At 41.7% G+C, this 22,163-nt stretch overlaps 1 long non-coding RNA gene across 1 annotated transcript in view; it reads left to right on the forward strand.

Annotated features, from left to right (window-relative positions):
* LOC110346439 (uncharacterized) overlaps positions 1-22,163 on the forward strand; it is a 123,767-nt gene that overhangs the window by 84,309 nt on the left and 17,295 nt on the right. Inside the window, exon 6 of the long non-coding RNA XR_015447010.1 lies at positions 1-22,163. This exon is cut by the window's right edge and continues 9,043 nt beyond it. This is a non-coding gene — a long non-coding RNA (uncharacterized LOC110346439).

The following is a 22,163-nucleotide window of genomic DNA, read 5'->3' on the forward strand; positions in this document are numbered from 1 at the left end:
GCTAGCCATCTGTGGAAGACACTCTGCATACACACGAGGAAGTAGCGGCTCCCTGATACTGTGGACCACGAAGGTAAGCAAGCGATCCACGGTCCACACTGCAGGTGGTGATGAGCTCCATGCTCCCGAGGGCAGACTGTACTAAATGCATTTTCAGAGCCTGATAGTTTCATTTTAGGATGCATATATTGGGAAATAGTCCCATCATAAATCAGGGAGGAAGTGTGTTTACCTCTGCCAAGGATTTGTGAACTAGTGAGAGAGAAGCAGGAACCTTTGGGACTGGAATGAGGGGTATACCAAGATTCCAGGTTCCACAGCAGCAGAAGTTCCAGCAGGAGCATCCGTGCTGGTGTTAGAGAGGAGAGTGGAAGCTTATGTAGCAGTGGTTGAAAACTATGGTGAGTGTTACATTGAAAAGAATATGATAAAAGACACATTGCCCTTAATCCCCCTAAAATACTCTCCCTCACACCAAACACACCCTTCTTACCACTTCCTCCAGTTCCTGGAGTCCTCCTGCACGAGTGTGTTTAGGTGGGATCAAAATCACAATGAGAGGTGCTGCCGAGCGCCGTCCAGGGGAAAGGCAGACTCATAAAGCCTTATCCCTGGGCCTGGCACCAGGCAACTTCCAGCAGTAACCCAAAGTCAGAGCGACTGCGAGTGGTAGGTGTTTGGAGCTGATTCAGGACAACCACAGCAGACACCGCAGCACAACTAAAGATGCACACAAAACAGGATGTCCAGAGCTGCTTCCGAAAGGGGTAAGTAGGGGCATAAGTATGTACAAAGCAGGGGTGATGGTGAGGGGGATTCGTGGCAGTGTGTCTTTTACTGTCATCAATGTTTTAAATATACGAAGACATTTTTTATCACACTTCATATATTGGTGTCAGTGGTGGCAATGGAGCCGTCTTAAGGGATGTAGGGTTTTCAGGAATTGGAAGCCTTTGGTTTTTAGAAGAGATTTCAAGATTTTGTACAACAATGGCAAGCTAAATAACAGCACTTAGTATGTAAATCCTTTTTCTGCTAAAATAGTCGTTCCTCCTCTGTCTAATGAGTCTTGCTCAGTTACTGCCATGCCTGGAGTAATTTCCTTGACAGGAAAGAGACTGTTCTCTGCTCCCCAGTGTCTCCAGATCTGCAGCTAGAGTCCATGTCCTGAGGTGGGTGGAGAGCTGTTCATAAAATAAAACTCAGTAGGACAAAGCTCACGCTTAGAGGACTGAGCAACGTTGCTCGTTTATATGAACAAGGTCCTAGAATTAACGGTAGGGATTGATTCTGTGGGTATTCCATCAAGAAGCAGGCGAGGCTCATAATCTTAGATTGGATAGAGTTTACTAATATACAGAACATCTCAGGGCTGGAAGATGTTTTAATTGTTTGCCTCGTTTGTCGACTGAAATCTAGAAGTACTGATGTCGAGTGCTAGAATAATGTTAAGCATTGGACCGTGCTCAAAATATCTAGTATGATCTAGAGTTTGGCAAGTTATGCCATGGGAGCCAACTCCGGCTGCTGGCCTATTTTAATTTGGTTTTGTTTCACTTTGCTTTGCTTTTTACAATTTATATGTTAAGATGTTTTTGTTTGTTTTTAAATGGAATCAATTTAAATGGTAATATAATACCCATTATATCTTTGATTTTTGACTCTTAATTTAAAATGTTTGCTATCTTTGTCCTTGAAGAAAGTCTGCTGATTCTTACTCTAGGCTTTTAAGAAAGGACCTTAAATTCCTGGAGATAAGAATGATGGATTGGTTTATTTTATGTTGTCGGATTATTTCCCGCTAAATGTCTTCCAAAAGGGTCTCCTGTTGTCAGTGTGCCTGCAACCCAGTGAGAAAAGGGAGAAGTATGTTTGAAACATAGGCACTGTGAGATTGTCATGTCCAATGACAAAAATTAATGAAAGACTATGAGCCAGATAATTCCAGAGATTTCCAGAAACAAAAAATATATAGCGTAAAGGTAGAACATGGCTTGGATTGCTGAAGGATGAGAATTTGGGTTACTGCGGTGAGTAGAGAACCCTAACTAAATGAGCAGCTAGATGAGGTATAGATGAAGGAGGAGAAATGTTGGACATTTTGACTGTACCTTTATAACTACTTGCAGAATTGCATGTTTTCTTCTTTCATGCATCATTTGTACATTTAGGCATTCTAATATTTTCCCCTTTATTATGTTATATAGGCTATTTTAATGGTGGGAAACTTTAAGTCCTAACCCACAGTTTATGGGTTGTGCAGCAATGAAAGAGACTCCTGCAGAACTAGAACAGAGATAACATTCTCCAGAGGCCCTGGACTGGACAGTTACTGCTCGCCAAAGGGACTTTGTAATGCCTTGATCTGAGGACAGCACATGGGAGTATACCTTTGTGAAGTGGAGACTGATCTATGAAAGAGAAATATATTTGTTGTTTGCATGTTTAGGTAAGAAAGAGGGTTATGGACCTTCATGCACCCATGCAAATTCATTTTTGCTGCCTGGCACCTCTAAACTTCCTTTGTGCAATGGAAGCATTTTTTATGTGATGGCTCATTCGTTCCTAAGATTAAAGCCACACATACACAATCTGTCAGAATGAGGGGGACGGAAGAAGCGTGTGTCTCCAGAAGTCGCAAGGTCTCACCACTCATGTCCAGTGCTCAGTGTCCCAAATGAGAGCGGGACTTTTCTGGAGCTGGCCCCTGGTGGAGGCAGTATAGTGTCCAGAAAGAGTTTTCTCAAGGGGAACTTGAACTTTTTTTCTAGCAGCATACACCGCAGGCCTAATGATCTGTCCCTCTTGAAGAGCTTATGAACCATTTAATATCATTTCATTTAGTGAGATCTTTTTTTCCTTGTTGTTATGCATTTTGTTCTGCATGCAAGAGCCCTGATTGATGTACTTTTCTATAATATCACAGCTATCAGCTTTTGCAGTGTAACCATCCAGACCCCAAACTCAGTCTTCAGAGCACAATAATTTCAGCTCACCCGTCTGTGAGCCAAGCATTTTCACCAGTTTTCTCTGGGCTCATTTATGCAGTTGCCATCAGCAGCCAGGGGCTGGTGGGTCTCTGGTGGCCTCATCTCATGACTGGCGGTCCATGCTGACTTTCAGAGAGTGTGAGGTGTGACTTGGGCATATGTTTCCAAGACATTCTCATGGGCTTGTTGCTGTGTGAAAAGTGCCAGGCACCTTTGAAATCCATGCTCATGTCACGCCTGATAATCTCTCACTGGACAACACAAGTCACTTGGCTGAGCCCCCAGTTTAATGCATAAAGAAAAGGAATCCAACTTTGGCAAAGTCACGTTGCAGACAGGTGGACAAACAGGAGCAGGGGAATTCACAGCCTGTTTTGCATTCTGCTTACCAACAGAATGTTCTGATGTTGTTGTTGCTGATTTCATTTGACTTGGGATCTTGAATGTACTCTCTTTGAGGCTTTTGATTTTGGGAGCATGCTCTTTTCTCTTCCGGGTCACCATTTCTCCCATGGAGCCTTGTTCTCATTGTCCAAGACTCCGTGTCTAGAGGAAATCATGGGCTGTGAGCTGCTTTTTCATCTAAATTCCTGCAAGATGTCCTGGATCTGTCATATTGCTTATTTCCCAGTAGTTTACCATTAAACTTCCACTAGAGGACAATTTCCAGGAGGATGAGGATTCCCTGTGGTCTGCTAGCTGCTGCATGAACTACTGCCACATAAGGTGTGACTCTGCATTGCTGAGTTTCTGTCTTCTCTGAGGGTCATTAACCATGGCTGTTGTCTTGGGGAAACCTCTGCAAGCCTCAGGGATTTTCAGGTTCTAGAGAGGCCTTCGTAAAGAGGCTGCTTGCTGTGGCTCTGGAAGGTCTGAACCTTCATTATGCTCCTCACGATGTGAAGGCAGATTCTGTGTGCGGGCCAACCCCAGGAACTGGAGATTCTAACTCTAGAATACTCCTTTTGCATGTTCTGACTGCCTAAATATCTACCCTTCTGTCTTTATAATAAAATAACAATGCTTTACAATCCTGTATATTACACAGCATTCTGGATTATTTGGGCAGTCCTGGCTTCAAATTTACTTTGCTTTTGGCCAAGGTGAATTTCAATGCTTTATGGTTTCCTCTTGGTTTTAGAGAAGTGGGAAATAAATCATCCATTGTACCCCAACTCCTTTCTTTCAGTAAACAGAACAGCATGCTAAAAAACCACAGACTTACTCTGTATCCTTTCAACGAACTTGTGAAGTTGACAAAATTCAATTCTTTTCAAAGGATTAGACTAAAAATAAGATTGTATATATTCTGGCATCTCTCTTAACCCCAAGCAAACATGAGCCATCTTTCAGAACTTATAGGGCGATTTAGGGACTCTCCCATTATCCTACAGTGGCCAAAATAGCTCAGTTTTTTTCCTTTTGCCCCCTGCCCCCAACTTTCCTGCAAGTCTGGGCCAAATCAGATAGTCATGGAGAGGGGAGATCTTCCTCACTCTCCTCTTTGTAGTAGGATAATGGAAACTGCTCTCTTAGTCAGATCTGAGTTTTGAACTCCAGTTCTGGCTGCTGAAAGTTTTTGGATTTGGGGTTTGATGTTATCAAGAAAATTCATCTGGTCTGATGCCGAAACATATTGTTTAATCTAGCAAGAATGTGAGCAGGTTGTCCTTCACGGCGAATGTTGGAGTTCTCCACCTTTTTTTGTGGCGATGTCCACAGCAGTGGACTGTGTAACCGGAGCCAGGTTTGTCTGGGGACAACTCTGCAGCACAGTTTAGTTTAGTCTGTTTCCACCCTTATCCAGACCATGAGCAGATTCAGCAAATGAATGAAACAATGCATAAATGTCCTAGTTTCTTGAAAAGTTTGATTTGTTTATGAACCTTAGCCTGATTCTCTCTTCTAATAAAATTTTGAATACTTAGCTTAGGAATCATTTTCAAACACCCACACAGAAAATAACTTTACTATCGGGATTTATTTATTTGACTCAGGCAAAGTATGTTTTTTGCTTGGAAAAATATTACCTCTAATAATAAATTTTGACCCAAATTGATCAATTTCTTTATGTCTATTTTGTTAATTATGCCATTTTCATTGTTGATAAATATGTAATATAGAGGTTACCATTGTAAAACATAGTCTTTTACTTTTTTAGCATAAACACTAAGTGAGCAGGACAAATGTTCCTGAAGTACACAAACACAGCTCAATTTTAGAATCCTTGTTAAGAAAGCAAACATTGCTAATATATGTAGAGGAAACATCTTGTCAAGATTGAGATGCTGTCTTAATCCATTCAGACTGCTATACTATAATGTTCTATAATATAATAACATGGCTTAGAGGGCAGCTGTTTATTTCCTGAAGTTCTGGAGGTTGAGAATTTCAAGTCAAGGCACCCCAGGTCCGGGGCGTATTGAGCCAGTTTATAGGCACTGTCTCCCGTGGTGTCCTCACTGTGTGGAAGGCACAAATAGCTCTGGGAGTGGCTTGTGTAAGGGCCCTGATCCCAGCCGTTTGAGCTCCGCCCTGATGAACTGATCACTCTCACAGGCCTCATCTCCCAAAGCTACCACCCTGGGAGCCAGGGTTTCAAGATGAGGAACAGACCTAACAGTCGGTCCGTGAAAGATGCCTTTGTATGTGAGCTGTGGACACTAAGGCCACCAGACAACTCTAGGTAGCGCAAAGAGTGTCTGTGCAAAAGGAATATTCTTATTTCTTGATTTTTTTTGACTACAGACTCTATAGATCTACATTCTCTTTTACCTATTTTATGTTATTTACCGTATCACCAAGATAATTGTTCCTTTATAATTATCTGAGAGAAAATTCTTTTGTTGGAAAGAATCAGCTTTCATGTGTTCAGGTGTGGTTTCTTTCTCAGGTTAGGGAAAAGGTGAGATAACATCTTGCAGGTTTTTAGGTCATTGCTCCAGAATCAGATTAGGCTAATGAAAAAATTCTGCAGCAAAACTGTCTCCCACTTCCATTCAGCTTGCTGTCATTGTTTCTGTTTGTCTTTACAGCACACTGGTGTTTGATAGCTTCGTGTGATTTATTTGTTAATGATCTGAGTTGATCCTTCCTTCTTTTGGCTGTGTGGATTGGTTCACATCACTGAAACAGCAGGATCACAGTCACCTGACACTTGCAGTTCAAGTCCTAAGTAACTTTCACATGATCATGATGTTATTAGTCTTATTATTGCTGCCTTTTCACACCAACAGTCCAATGGGAGAATAGAATGACCCGAGGATCCATTTCAGTCCTGACTATAAATTCTGGTTCCTACACAACCAAAGAGTCAAAGCACAGGAAAACTAGACCATTCTTATTCCTTGATCTCTCCATTGCTATCAAAGTATTAAGCAACAAAACTAAAAACACTAGCTAGTAGTTGTTTAAAATATGCAGGACTATGAAAAACCTGGAGTTTTCTAGGAGCTAAAGTTCTGAAGTGGGAGACTATGCATTGTCTCACATACACATGCTCATCCCCCTAGGCTTAAGATGAGGTTATTCCTCACCAAACCCATGATAGGCTGAAAATAGGATATGGAAAAATGCATGGAATACACCTCAGTCCCAAGCATCCTAGCTTAGCAACCTGGCCCACTATGCAGGTTTGGCTCTTTCCCCTGCTGAGCCTGGGTAATCAGAAGCCCTGGCTCCTTGCTGCTCCCCAGCCTCTCAGAACTGGATTGTGCTGTGTGTCACCTGTTGGGCTGGAACATGGCAGAATTCAAATTGGCATGACCTATCCACTGAATGTGTATCGCGTTTGCACCATTTGTAAAGTAAGAAAATCATTAAGTCAAACTAAGACACTGCTGTGGGACAAACTTGAAAAAGAGTGTTTGAGTGGACAAGGAATTTTAGGAATGTTTGATTGAGGTTTCCAATGGTGGCTCCTGAATTTGAATATTCTCCCATTGTAAAGCAAAATTTCCTATTAAGTTCCCTGTTGCTCTCTGTGAACTATGAATGTCTCCAGCTTAAAACCTTGGAGACAACAGCTGATTCCTTCCCATCTTCTGAGCATCATAATCGCTATTGTGCTCACTCTTTTCATTTCCTGCTTTGAAATATGTTTTAGATCCTCCTTTTCCTATTACCACGAACTCTCACCGAGTCCTGCGTTAGCGTCATTCCACTGACATGTCTCTTTGCTCTCTTCATTCTTACTTTCTGGTCATCTTGTTTGTACCTTCTTTCCAGTCTCATCTTCTTGAAACTCTACTATTAAACACTCCGATGGAACCCTGGAGTGATGTGTGACTCTTTATTCCATCTACCTTGGCTGATAAATTCAGTAAGTTGTGCTCCACCCCCTGTACTTTATTCAGGGCCCCTTAGCTGATGCTCACCTTCGGCAGACCTTCCACCGCTGCTCTGTAGAGACTCGTACTCTTGTCCAATGAAACACTTTATTTCCACCCCAGCTTTTCCTCCCTAGCATTTTTGCTAGGTTTTTTGCTTAGCACTTTTGCAAGACTCGTTCCTTCACCTAGAGTGAACTTCTTTCAAATTCCAGTTATTAACGTCCATACAATGTGACTCTTCCTCAGTGCTTCCCTCATCTCTAAAACCCTTTTCTGAAGTCCCAAAGCTTTATTTTTACAATTACCCATTCTATCTTCTATTATAAATATGTGTACAGTTTGTCTACCCTAAAAGCTCCTCGTTTGTAAGAATTTTGTATGTTTTAGTCTGTTTCCACAATCCTTATTGTAAGATCTTAAATATTACAGATGTAAACTATATATGATTTCACTTTTTGAATTAATATTTCACAGTGCCTCTCCAGTGCCAATAGCATCATTTGTCGTAATCTTTTCTCATATCATGTCTTCAACTTGACTTTTCTTCAGGAGAGACTGTTTGCTGCCCTTATTGAAATCTGTATGTTGTTATCTGTGTTTCCCAGTCTTACATCTGCCTGAAGAGTTGTATATAATGTTCGGAAAGTGACATATTCCTTTGTTCTCTTTGGAAACACTTCGTAATGGTGTCAAGCAAGCTTCTCAGACTCTAGGTGCAGATTCAGGCTCGGCCGTGCTACTTGGAAACTGGGGAAGAATTATATAACTTCCCCAAGTCTTCTTTTCTTTTGTTAAAGAGGAATTTAACAGTGCCTATGTTATGAAGAAAACTCATTGAGCTCAGTAGCTGGCAGATAATAATAACAATTAAATGCTATTTTTTATTTTTGGTACTCTTCTGTTTCCTTTTCTATTTTAATGAGAAAAAGGGTTTCAAAAATATTGATTATTACTGAGTCTTAAGTACTATGTTATGTTATCACTAGGCCCCTATAAAGGTGAGTGGTCGTAGTTGCTGCATTCATTTGCACTGCAGACTTTGGAGAGCAGACAGTAAAAGGCAGGCACCCAAAACCACTTGGAAAGGACAGGTTTGACTGCAGAGATATCTGTTCCTGGGGATGTGTGTCAATGTAGGAAATTGTGAGAATTTCTACTTTCCTTTATTGTAGGGGATTCATGAGGTCGGTGCATGTACTGAGAGCAATAGAGCTCGTTCTGGGTGGAAGTGATGGAGGAAGTCTGTTTGCAAGGTCCTTTATGACGAGAAACACGCTGTGAATAAGGGCTGGGAAGAATCCCAGGCCAGCACTGTCGCCACAGAGGAGTTGCAGATTACGAAGCAGGTCCTTGTACGCAATCCTAAGGGAGGAAAAGCTATCGTTTGGATCTAAAATATCCCACAGAAGCCTGGCTGCTCAAGGCTTGGACCTCAGCTCAAGGCACAGGCAGGAAAGTGTGGGCCTGGAAGAGCTGGGAAGTAGTGGGAGGTGTTCAGGGCTTCGGGCCCTGCCCTCCAAGCAGACCACAGACCCCAGTCTCCCTGTCCTCTCTCTTTTGTCCTGGCCTTGTGGTGGACAGATTTGCTCCACCACATACACCCTGCAGGAAGTGCTGCCTTGCACAGGCCCCAGAGCATCAGGGCCAGCCGACCATGGTGGGGAACTCTCCAAGCTATGAGCCCAGAGGAGTCTTCTGTCTGTATAAGTTGATTGCATCAGGTGTTTTGCTACAATGCTAAAAAGCTAAAGAATATAAAGAAAGCGGGTGATATGTCTTAAAATATGTGTGCTAAGTAAGGAAAGATTGACAAAGAGGTGATCTAGATGTGGTGACACATCCTGCAGACTGAGTACAGAGGGGAACCTGACATGCAAGGCAAGGAAGGAGCGGCGGCATTTAACCCCCATGGCTTGAGTCTCTGCTGAGGTCCAGACACTGCCTGACCACTGGGTGGTAGGTGTGTCATTCCGAGTGGCTGGGCGGGCGTGGGACACATTGGGCTGGGAGTTGGGAATTGGCGAAGGGAAACCACCCTGGAAGAGAGGTGCTCTGAGTCCGGTGTTGCACACGGAGACGGGGGACAGGATGCACACTTTGGGGCCTCAGCAGCCTCAGCTGCAGTGCTGTCCATTGTCAGCCATCACAGGGGAGTCTTCTCCTTTGTGTTTTTCCAGTAGTGGCAGCTGAACCCAGCCGTCCACACTGAGTTCTACCACCAGTCCTTTCTAATTATTGCATGCTAAGAAATGGACTAGCCAAGTTGCTGAGTTGCATGGCTCCCGCTTGCAGCCCTCCTTCCTTGGCCTCCGAGGGGCAGGATCACAGAGGTGTGCTCCCGTGCTCGGGCCAGGAGGTTCCCATACAGTGGAGACTGCTGCAGTCAGGGAGGACTACATATCAAGAAACATCATGGGTGCCAACATATTTTGGTTGTGGAAAAATGTATTTTATGAATCAGATGACAAAGCCCCCATGAGTATAAAGGTTAGTCCACTTTCTTGTCACTGGGACAAAATACCTGACACCTGCAACTTACAGAAGGAGGGGTGAATATTGCCTCATAGTTTCAGTGGATTCAGGAAGCAGAGGGTGAAAGGAGGAGCTGGAGACAAGACTACACCCCAAAAGACATGAGCAGGGGAACAGACAGAAATTAGACCAAAGCAAAACTGAAACCCAGCAGGGCACACATTAACTCCTCTAACTCCACGTCCAGCATCCAAGCAGATAGCAGTGGGATATGAGCTCCGAAGGATAGCCCTGCCCCTCGGGCTTTGCTGATTGTAGCTTACGTGGTTGCTGTCTTGCACTGGCTCTGCTCCCTGTGGCTTTCCCCACAGATGTTCTATGTTCCTGTCATCTCTAACCTTCTAGATCTCCACTGCACCACTGGCTTCACTCTCACAGCTTCATGTACTACCCTCTCAGGGGTTCCTGGCAGGAACTGTGGCCCTGTCATACATTTTTGCCTGGTATCTGAAATCTAGCTGGAAGCTTTTATGGCCCCATGACTCTCACATTCTGCATCCTGAGAAAGCAGCACTCTGTGGATGATGCTGGGCCAGCCACCAGTCTGAGCAGTAAATGGGCCCCCTTGGAACATGGCTGCAGTTGCTACTAAGTGTCTAAACTGCTGCACTCTGTAATATACATCCCCAGGAGGCTCTGCATGAACAGGCATCCTAGGACTCTCATCTGATCTCAAATGAGAAATTGAGTTTTGCACATATGAGCCTAGGAAGGGTGGGGTCCAGCTATTTCCTGAGATGCCTCCAATCCATCTTCCCATTGTCCTGATATAAAGTACTTGGCTTCTCCCTAAAGCTAGACCTTTTATAGCAACCACACCCACCTTTGCTCCAACTCACTGGTACTTCCCTTCTGGCCACATCATTTGAGTCTGATTTTGCTTCTGATTCTTACTGTAAATCCATGCCACAGCCTGAGCAATGGTCTGCTTGGAAATTTCCTCCACCAGACCTATGTGCCACCCTTAACCTCTGTCTCAAACAAATTTTCAGGACATGAGCAAAATGTAAGTAATTTTTCTCACAGTGTGTCCTCTAAATGTGAATTTTTGGGGAACATTTTAGATCTAAACCATGAGAAGGAGAAACTTGGAATTTGAGAGTGAAGAACAGAATAGCAAAATGTAGCATGAATCTCAAAGGAGACGCGACTGCTCTATGAAGGACTTTGGGGCTCTGCATTGATGTTTCATGCCCAGATTGATGATTTCTTTTTTAATGAGAGAGTTTGGCATAGAAGTTTTGCTCTAGGAAAGTATCTCCCCTGCAACCTTCAGGCTTAATGCTGCTGGTGGAATTTGCTCCAGGTCAGACTCTGAGGGTGGACACATGATTCAGGTCTAGTTAATTTCATCTGGCTTGGTGTTCACTGATCCTTTCCCTTTGAGCATTATAACCTTTAGCAGACATTCTGCCATTTGATCATATTGAAATTTTAATTGCTCCAGCATTTCGTCTCTGTGGTTTCTAAAAGTTAAAACAATGGTTGCTGCAAAGCAAGCTAACAGTAAGTAGAGGGTTGGAAAATAAAGACAAATTAGAAACAGGGAAAATGGAATTAAGTGAAAATTAGGAGAGAGAACATGTGGAAAGAAGGGAACATTTGGGTTACAGGAGAGATTTACAGAGATACCAACTGGAAAAGGGCAGAGGGAGATTCTTTCCAAGTGACATTGTAGGATCAGTTTCAGAACTGGTTAGTAGGATATTCAATTACTGACATGAAATATGACCAAATATCTAGAATTTTGCCATGCATACTTGCCTCTGCAGGCTGCTAATAAAGAATCATAAAATTACCTTTCACAAACATATGCAGATAAATATCAGGGTTAGTTATTTTTCTCCAAGACAGTAAGAAATAAGGTAGAGTTCTTGAATCCACTAGCAGATGCAGGAGTTTATTATGAATAATTCTATGACAAGAGCATTTATAATTCACATTCCTGTCCCTGTGTAATCCCAAGATTTTCCATCCTTTTATTTTTTTCAGTAATCCCATTAAATAACTTGATGAGTTATATTGATGACTTATCCTTTGTAAATGGTAGCAGGTTGTTCTCTGAAATATGCCATTCCTCATAATTCTTTTTCAATGTACAAAGTAATCTGCTTCACTCCTTTGCTATTACACTGCTTCTGGTTACATACTAATGACCAATACATGAACTTTATTTTTCAGGGGTTGCCCTTGCTTCATTTTTCTTTCCCTTTTGTGCTTCTTAGACATCTGGTTTATGGCATCTTCTCTCTCACTAACGAAGGGAAAAGCCTTATTTTCTCCTGCTTTCACCAGTTCTAAGCTAAGCAGTTCTTACCACCTCACCCTTTTCCCCAGCTCAAAATCAAATTTCAAATGCTTTCAAGTTTACTGCATACAGTTTACTAATGTCTCATGGGCAGGGAAAGGGCTTTGCATTTCACGCTGCCTACTACCCTGTCCTCTCCTCTAATCACTTTTGAGCATTTCTGTTCTTTCCCCAGGAGAAGCACCTCATGGCAAGAGCTCCTTCTTCCTATATGCTGCTGGTGCTCATTTTAGTGCAAATTCTAGAATTTCAGCTACCACATACTCATTTTCAAATCTCCTGAGCTTGGTTGCACCATTCAATAAAAGGCAAAGGCTTCTTGTTGTTCCTTAAGTGGGTTACTGAACAGCTTCATTAATTTTAAAAATATGTATGTACCTCAGAAAATGATTCTCTCATTTTCTGTTAACCATGCATTGCTACACAATGAATCATACCAAAACCCACTGCCTGACTCATTGACTAGTTCAACATGTCAGCGGGTTGAGACTCTAGCCATTGCTTGGATGTAGCTCAAAGTGTGTCACAACGCAGCAGTGAAGTTGCTTATAAATAAGGGCTGTGGTCATCTCCGGGCCCAAGTAGGAGAGGAGCTGCCTCCAAGGCTTGTGATGCTGTTGTTGATGAGATTATTTCCTCCTGATCCCTTGGACTGAAGGCCTCAGCGCCTCGCTAGCTTGTGGCAGGGATTTCTTTACTAATTTACTGTACCCATTGGAGCAGCTCACAATATGGTAGTTTTCGCTTCATCAGAGAAAGCAACAAGAATAGACAAAGTACAAGTAAGACAGGAGTCAGACTTTTAGAACTTATCTTAGAAGTGAGTTTGTTGTACTTTCTTTCTTAGAAAAAAGTCATTAGGTCCAGCCCCCACACAAATGATTATTAGGAGTTTGGGATCATCCATCAGGAGCTGTATTAGGCTACTCTTACCCCGAATGTTCCCATAGACATCCTGGAAGCACATGCCCATTTATAATTAACTTACAGTAAACTGGATTGCAAGTAACTTCATCTGCCAGTGTTCCCTGAGACAAGCAAACATTTCTAATACATTTTAACTTGATCAATAAGTGATGTCTTACAATATAAGCAGTATGTGATGGTGAGTATCACAGGATCACAACTGAGCCAATGGTTTCTCTCCCTTCCTACCCCCTCCAGGATTGTGGGTGATCTCCCAACAGCAAGAGGTTATGGAGGAGATCGCTTCTGCAAAGGAAAAGAAGAAAAAGGCAGAAGAACCCCTCACTTCACGTGAGATTAGGGAGATGTGTAAAATGTGGGAAACAGTGCAAATTTTGTAGAAAAGAACCACTGAATAAGGCTGTAGCAGTGCAAGTGATAAATCTGTTTAACATCAATGCAATGTCACATTTCCACAAAAACCCCAAAAGGAGGCAAAACAAGTGTTATTGGATAGGTTTCCTGTTAAAGCTCCATGAAAACAAAAGTATTCCTTTGAGCCAATAGAAAAGTGATTCCCTTAGTGATAGTGAAAGTCCTCCTACACGATAACCTTCCTCTGTCTTGTCTCCCTCCACCATCCATGAAGGTTTCCAAAGATAACTGCAGGTTAATTTCTTTATATTTTGTATTTATTATTTTATATTATATTACAGTCCTGTATATGAATATTTTTGGTTTGTGGAATGAATCATCTGAGTTTCCATTATTTCTTATGGGGAAATTTGCTTTGATTTACAAGTGCTTTGGACTACAAGCATGTTTCTGAAACCAATTGTGCTCCCAAACCAAGACTTTACTGTGCCTAGTAGTGCTTGCTTAATTGCTATCAGGCTTTAGTCATTCTGTCTCATGCTGTAATAGCCAAGAGAGAATAATAATGGTGGTAGCTTGCTTCCTACAGCTCTGTTGAAGGAGGAAAGCGAGGCTTCCTTCTCTCATCTCCATCAATAGGAGTTTTAGAGATAGAACTTGGAAGTTATATCTTGAATGAAAATGAAGCCAGGCCCAGCTAAGGGGACTGGAAATCCTGGGGGATGTTGTGGTTAACACCCTTTGTTCCAAAGAGTAGACAAATTCACACCCAAGCACAATGCGGAAGATGTTTTTAGTGAAAGCTTTTTTTGCTATTTCCATGAGCATTTCACTTAAAGAGCAGGGCTTTACCCCGACAGTCCTTGGAGAACTGGACATCACCAAAAACACTTGTTGGAAGAGCAATGTCCCTAAACATCGTTCCTCCTTGAATGCATCACCTGGGTAAATCTGATCATAGGACTTAGGTTATGGACTGAAAGGAGCCCCAGGATGCAAGTTTTCCTTTCACTTGGAATGGTAGGACTTGACATGCAGAGTGTCCAATATATAAGAGTATTTTATTTCAGAGATGTTGGTCAACCTCAAACGATGAATGTAATTCCTGTCAAGTGAGACAGGAAGTGGTACAATTGCCTCATACTTTTCTTGCCATGTTTGCACATGTGCAAGTGAAAATGTCATTCCTTTGGCGCCTGTGCTTGTCGAGGAGCAGTGTCTCCCCTCTTTGCTCGTGCCCAACTCTCTAGCTCTGAGGAAACTTCACAGCGTAGACTCCGCCTCAGTTTCTTTATTCCCTGATGGGGGCTGTCTTCTGTTTGTGTATTTTGGTTTGAAATCTGATGAAGTTTCTCTTGGGAAACAGATAAAAATGGATAAAAGAAGAGAGCAGCATTCAAAAAGGAATGAAGGTGTTGGTGCTCCGTGAGCAATTTCAGCACATAAGCACTTTAATTCGGTTTACTTTATTTTTTCAGTTTCTTAGTTTTAATTAGTGTATTTCTTAGTGCACATTCACACCCCACAGTGATCGCAGTCCTTATGGGGAGTGTGCACCTGTATGCAACATCACAATTCTTTTCCACCCCGTTTCTCTCCCCCTCATTCCTCCTCTGTCATCTCTCAATCTCCTTCCCATTTGCAAAAGATCTATTTCCCTACTTCCTCCTATCTCTTTTATTTTGCTCTTTATTTATATTTTGGGTTTCTCCTATAAGAGAAACCATGGGATATTTAAGCTTATGCATCTGATTTATTTTGCTTCATATTTGGTCTCAAGGTGCATCCATTTTCCTACAAATGACTCAAGTTTATCCTTCTTTATGGCAGAGTAGTACTCCACTGTGTATGAACAAAGTGCTCTCAGAAATCACACACAAATAAAGGAAAATGTATGTGAAGAGCAGTGGAGCATTTCTACTTACCATGGAAATGAAAGCAGGTCAGTCAAATTTAGAATCTGCTGAATTCCTTTTAGGTTACAAGACTTAGAACCAATTCTCAGTCTCTGCCTAAATGATGCACTTAGCTGGGTGTAGCAGACTACAGGGGATCTCTCTGTAAAGTTTTAAGCATTGCATCCCTGATCAAAAGCACGCTCCTACCCCTCATTTTTCCCCCTTTTCTTTTGCAGGTGTAGGTGAAAGTTGGTTAAACATCACTCAGTATGTCTTGAGCCTCACAGAATTCCCACTGGTTTGTTAAATTCTTCACCCAGCCATATATTTATTGTTTTACTTATTGCATTTTCATGATGAACTAGGGAAAAGGCTGGCTACTCACCTCTCATATTCTCTTAATTTTCCAAAATAGTGAATCAAACATTTCATGTTCGACAGCAGACATTTTTCTGTGAAAGGAATGATTTAACTTAGAATAATTGTTTCACATGAAAAATTTTACTATGTCTTTAATGAATGAAAAATGGCTCTTCCATGACTGCAGAGTCCTAAAATGGATAGGAACATGGGAAGAGAAACTATAACTCACCACGCTATCACATTATCAGGTGCTCCGTTTCCAGTGGAATCTTCCAAAGTGGACCTAGCCAAATCCATGGTGACTCAGAGAGGAGCAGAAGAAGCAGTTACAATGGAGAGTAAGCAGTTCAGGCCCAGAGGCTGAGGAGAGAAAAGATACAGTGGAGAGACAATGTGTGAAATAACCGATACAGAAGGCCTGTTTTGTAAGGGTAGATCTCACAACACTTTGGCATGTAGCTTACCTATATACGTGGAGTCTACCCCAACTAGTCCTTCTTGAAAACCTACAACTTCATAGTTATCTGTCTTTGACATTTCAAAAAAAGGGCACAACCTCAAATGCTCTAACATCAGCTTTGGATTTTAGGGGCTTTGGTAGTAGATGTAGTTTAGAAATTTGAATTGCCATCGGTTTCTGTGAGTATCTACATTCTACTTCCTATATTTTATAGTATTTTTTTCTCTCCAGCTCCTTTTATTTCCACTGAAAGTATCTTGGCTGGGCAACTACTCATTATAAACAGTTGCCAAAAGAACAAGGCGTATCAAAACGAAGTTAGTTTCTAATATTTATTTATTCTAGATTTTTGAAAAAAATATAAAGGAATAGATTCAATTAAATTGTAAGTTCTTTGCATTTAATTGAGAAATTCAGTGCACACGAACACCTTTGCATTCATCCACATCTTCTACTGTACCTGGCGAGGATGCCCATGTGGGTGCAAACAAAACTTTCCTGGCATCAGTCTCATGTAGGCACACTATTTTATGAAATGATCTGACAAAATGTGCTTTGCTGTTCTAAATTAAGTTATTCCTTAAAATGGGAGTCTTAGAGTGCCTTAGGTGAAGAAGGATTAGGTTTGAGGATTCATCACGGCCTGCAGCTGAAGCAGCATATTTTAGTGTCGAACAGAGCTCGGAAAGGAGTCTCAGCACGCCCAGCATAGTCTGCCTCTCCATGGAGAGGAGAACCAGTGATTGACTGCTTATCTTCCTCCTTACAAATCAGACAAACCTGTTTATAAGTATGTTGTTTTAAATTTTGCATTAACCTTATCAGCAACTGATGACTTCCTTTTGTTCCTTCTTCCTAATTCTCATATTAATAGACTAAATATAAACACCTTCCCACAAAAATACCTTCAGTATCTCCCTATTATACTTAATTCCCATAAAATCACAATAAAATGGTATTAATATAACCAGCACAGTGTACTAGATTTCTTTTAGCTGACTGTCTGATTCGATTTCGTCTGATTCTAACTTCTTCTCAGGTTCTGGAAGGTAAGAGTTGTTTACTGCCTTTGTAGCTTTGAACACATCTGCTTAATGACAGACAGAAGCTGACATATATACATATGTAAACGTATGCATGTGTGTACATATGTGGATATGTGTGTATGTATGTGGTGTGTGTACATATGCATACACATACATATATTTAAAGACTATCTCCTGATCCAGTAATAAAATATTTGCTGCCTATAGAATCTGGCAGAGCTTTGCAGAAGACATAGAATAGAAAAGTAAAATAAAATAAATGAACAAGATGAACAAAAACAGCCCCCAAATTACAACAAAACTCTTCTACCCAGAAGTTGCTTACTCTAATAAGAATCACATGGCCCAATATTTTATTATCTGGGTTATGATTTTGGAACATCATTTTGGTACTGCTTCTCAATGTTGCTGAACAGGGTCGACTTTTCTTCCATGTAAGTACCACCTTTTGGGGGACAAATTAGAACTCATCGCAGGAGCGAGCACCATGGGAGTCTGGAGATGGCACTTCGGGGAAGAGTGAACAAGGCACCTTCTCCATGGCTATTTCTAGTCCCACCGGAGAGGAAGACAGCAACACCTGCTTCCCTTCACAAACTGTACCAGGTGACGAACACGGCTCCCGACACCTTCCCTGCATGAACACGAATGCAGCCAACTTCCGCAGAATCCTGGAACCAATTAAGTTTGTGAACTGAGGTACCACTGCACAAGAATGTGGTGCCTCATTCTGCTCTCAGAGGCCTTGAAGCCTGAAATTCACACACCAAGGGGTTTAGACAAGAGCCCCACCCTGGGCCTGGCCCCTTGTGGCTGCTTCCCTATGTCTACTTCCACCTTCTCATGGATCTCCTTTTCAATCTGAGCTATAACTCTTGCTTGCTAATTCAGAAGAGGAAATAATGAGTGTTGGAATAAAAGCACCCTCTGGTTTTCACATTTAAAAAACAATTTGAGTAAAAGTGTCTGTGCCATAGTTTGGACCTGACATCTCCCCCAAAGACCCATGGTCCCAGCTTAGTGCTACTGGGAGGTGATAAATACCTTAGCAGGTGGAGCCCAGGGGAAGGTCTTCAGGTCCCTCACGGTGTGTTCTGGAAGGGGTTGTGAGACCCTGGTCTCCTGTCTTTCCCATCTTGGACATGACATGAAAGGCTTCGCCTCACCCTTGTTCCCACCATGATGAGCTGCCTCTCCACAGACCCAAAAGCAATTGGGCCAATCATTTACCACCCTTTACCAAACCATGAGTCAAGTGAACTTTGTCTTTCTAGCTGCTCATCTCAGGTGTTTGTTACAGTAAAAGAAAACAAATTCAGTCAGCATACAAAGGATAGAACTTCTATCACTAGATTCTTTTGTGTGCTTCTACCTTTCCTAGACTACATATAACCCTTTTTAAGAGAGTTGCTGCAGATAAATTCTAAATCCTTGTTGTCTCAGAAACATTTTCTCGTATATCTTTTCTCTCTTTTGTTTCACCAATTATACAGCAAAACCTTTTTGGTCTACTACTGAAAATCAGCCACATTCTCAGATTTTTCTAGGTGGTTCAGTTAAGCTTGACATGATATGAATAGATTTTTGAATAAAAAGTTTATTCAATTCAAAATTGTACTGAAATATATATGGACTTCAGCCCGACATAAATAGCCCCATGTAAAATCCCAGTGCTCTGGGAGACTAACCAGGAGGACAGCAAGTTTAAACCCAGCCTGCGTCTAACACAGTGATTCAGTGAGACCCTGCCTCAAGAGAAGGGATGGTAGTGTGGTGGGAATGTGGCATGGTATGAAGGCCCTGGGTTCAATGCTAAGTACCTGCAAAAAATACATGTATATGTATGGATTTCAGAAAATTAGATATGCTGGAGCTTCGGAAGTACTTGCTAAGAGAGCCAGTCATGCTAGATTAGATGTGAACAGGGGGAGAAGGATTTATTGAGCAAGAGTTCAGTGTCAGGCACAAATAGCAGTTGCTAAAATAATGGAATGGCTCATACTGTCTTTCTGACGTATGTATGTGTGACATCACATGTGGAGCACCCCGAAGGTCACTGTGTATCAGCTAGGTTTCTGTTTTGGAGGCCAGAAAGCAGAACAGGGTTAAGACAGTCTTCTCCAGTCAAACACAGGGGAAGACCGAGACTTAGACCCAGCTTTCCGAGCTTAAATTAGGAGCAGAAATTGTTCTGTTCACCCGTGCTTCGTGGAGGTGGGGATGTGCATCCTATTGTACAAATGGTTATTGAAGAGAGGGTATTTACTTGTACTCCTCTTTGGCAATTTTCTGCTATTAAGTGTATTAATCAACTATTAGTCTGTAAAAATTATTCCAAATCCCACTGGTCCATGAGCTGGAAAATTTGCCATCTGATTGTTGCTGCGAGTTCGGAGTTGGAGCATAGAGAGCTTAGCTGTGCTTTCTGCCACAAAGTCTCTTTCTTGCAAGGCTGTGGTTAAAGTGTTGGCAGAGGCGGGGATTTAGCTCAGTGCTTCCGGCGCCTGCCTCCCAAGCTCAAGGTCCCGAGTTCGATCCCCTGTACCAAAAACAAACAAAGTGTTGGCAGAGGCTTCAGTCCTATCGGCAGGCACCACTGAGGGGGACTCTTCCGAGCTCTCGCTGGCCACGGTGCTGGCAGCCCCTGTTTCTCAGACACCAGTCCCACTGCCACAGTTCCTTGCTGGCTTTCACCCGGGCGTCCTTCAATGCCTGCTGTGGCCTCTGCTGTGGCCTCTGTGGGCAGCTTCCAGCCTGCCAGCTGGCGTGAAGCGAGGGTTATCATAGCACAGTTGAAGTGTTTGTTGTTGAACGGGCCAGTTTTACTAAAAGCAGCATATTTGTGCTCTGTGGCCCTTATTCCTTTGAAGAGAATTTGTCTGTTTTAAGGTTCCATGGAATCAACTACTGGTCTTGGTACAGTGAAGATGTTAGAAGGTAGTGTTTAGTGCCAACACACATATTTAGAAAGTCTTTATTAGTCTCTGAATACTGTGGACCACTATTAAGAGAGTAATCAATTCTTCTTAAGTAATTGAATTTCTGAGCCCAATCCAATCCAACATAGCTCAGTGCATTTCGGAGAATAAATTATACTCTGTGAGAATAGAGGATATTGCTTTGTTTGCATAGGCACATATGTAAGATACCAAGGGGAAGGAAATGCTTAAAGTACTGTTTGACTCAAATATGTTTTCACATATGTTATTCATCCTGTGCTGTTTTAAAAATGCACCTTTGTGTGCGAGTGCATGTGTGTCTTAGACCAGTGCGGATATTTAGAAAAGTAATTCTGCCACAAAGGAGGATACACTTGAGGCATTTGTAGGTAAATGGATGCACTTTGAGGCCATATTGAGTATTAACTGAAATAAGTCAGACACACAAATGTAAACATCTCATGATTTCTCTTTCATGAGAAACCCAACATACAAATAAAGAGCAAAATAGAAAATAGATAATAGGAAGTAGGGACATCTTTTTCAAATGGGAAAAAGGGGGAGAGAGAAGGGAAGGGAAAGGGGATGAAAAAAAGAATTGAAAGGAAAAATGGAAACAGAGCTTTTGAAAATGAGAAGGGGACCAAGAGGTGGGAAGGAACAGAGGGCTAGGGCGTGAAAAAAGCATTAAGGGGTGTTGGCATATACACCAACTCCCCACCATAAATGTAATCAGCATGTACTGCACACATGTACTAACAGAACACTATTTTTGAGAGCACAGGTGACAAATATTACTTGATGTAGAAGGTAAGAGTACACTAAAGAAAATGGTTCCTTCAGTTGCAAATTTCTAAGCTTAAAGATTTATACTGAGATGGTGGAGAATTCAGAATGGAGGAGATCACAGGCTTCATGGAGAGAGATGAGCTTTGAAATCAGAGAAACAAAGTGCAATGCCCTTTCCAGAAGTTCTTAGGGTTAAATTGTTGTCTGAGTCCATCTGGAAGCCAGCATTTGGATCGTAACTCAAGACTTTGTTCCTAAGTTAAAACTCAAATTCCAGTCATAACCCAAGTTGTTCCCATATCAAGTCAGTCGTAACTTGAGGGTCCTCTGTGTTGTGCTTCTGTTTGTCTCCACGTATGGAGGGAGGTGTGGTAAATAGGTTCTCTTCCATGCTTCTTTCAGCAATGAAGTGTAATTTAAACTTTAGAGCTACTGCTATTTATAAAGCAGAAACTTTTGAAAGATGTTTCTGTACTTGGCCAATGAGGAAGGTATTGATGATGAAGTTAACAATCACAATTACCATGTTTGAACATTATGCAATGCAGGCAATTTTGTAATTTCGTTATATGTAATTTCTCCCTGTATCTACCTTTCAGAAATAGTTGATGTATTTTCTTATTTTACAGATAAACAAACTGAGTCACAGAAAATTTTAGTATTTGTCTTTAAGCCATGGGTTTGGTAAACACCATCCCAGACAGTCTGGTTTCATAGCCCAAATGTTTGATCCTCAGTAAACTCACAACCTTAACATTACACTACACTAGATCTACACTAGATTATGTGGACCCTGTCTTGCTAAAATTTTGGGGGAGGGGGTTGTGGTTGGAGTTTTCATATTTCTTCTTGTTACCATCACTAAATATTCCCATGATTTAGTTTATTTTTACAATCAAGATAAGAATAATGAAATAGCAAAGTACAATTTGGATTTTTCAATGAGAATGATCATGCATAAAAATTATAACTTACATGTTTGTAACATTTACACCTCTTCCATCCAACTGGGGAACAGATAAGTAAATTATTAATAGGATCCTGTCATCTTTAAAATAAGCTGTAGAATTTTCTGCTTCTCTGAGGCCTGGCTGATACTGAGATTTCTCCTTCCATTTGGCCCAGTTCAAATATTCCCTATGACTTTATAATAGGCAGCCAGTAGGTGGCTTCCTGAGCCTATGTGGTAGAGTTCCAATGTGGAAAAGCATGTCTGTGATATGCTA

Source organism: Heterocephalus glaber, unplaced genomic scaffold, assembly GCF_053883595.1.
Source record: "Heterocephalus glaber isolate CG9 unplaced genomic scaffold, H.glaber_assembly_v1.0 deba00001737, whole genome shotgun sequence".
NCBI classification, from domain to species: domain Eukaryota; kingdom Metazoa; phylum Chordata; class Mammalia; order Rodentia; family Bathyergidae; genus Heterocephalus; species Heterocephalus glaber.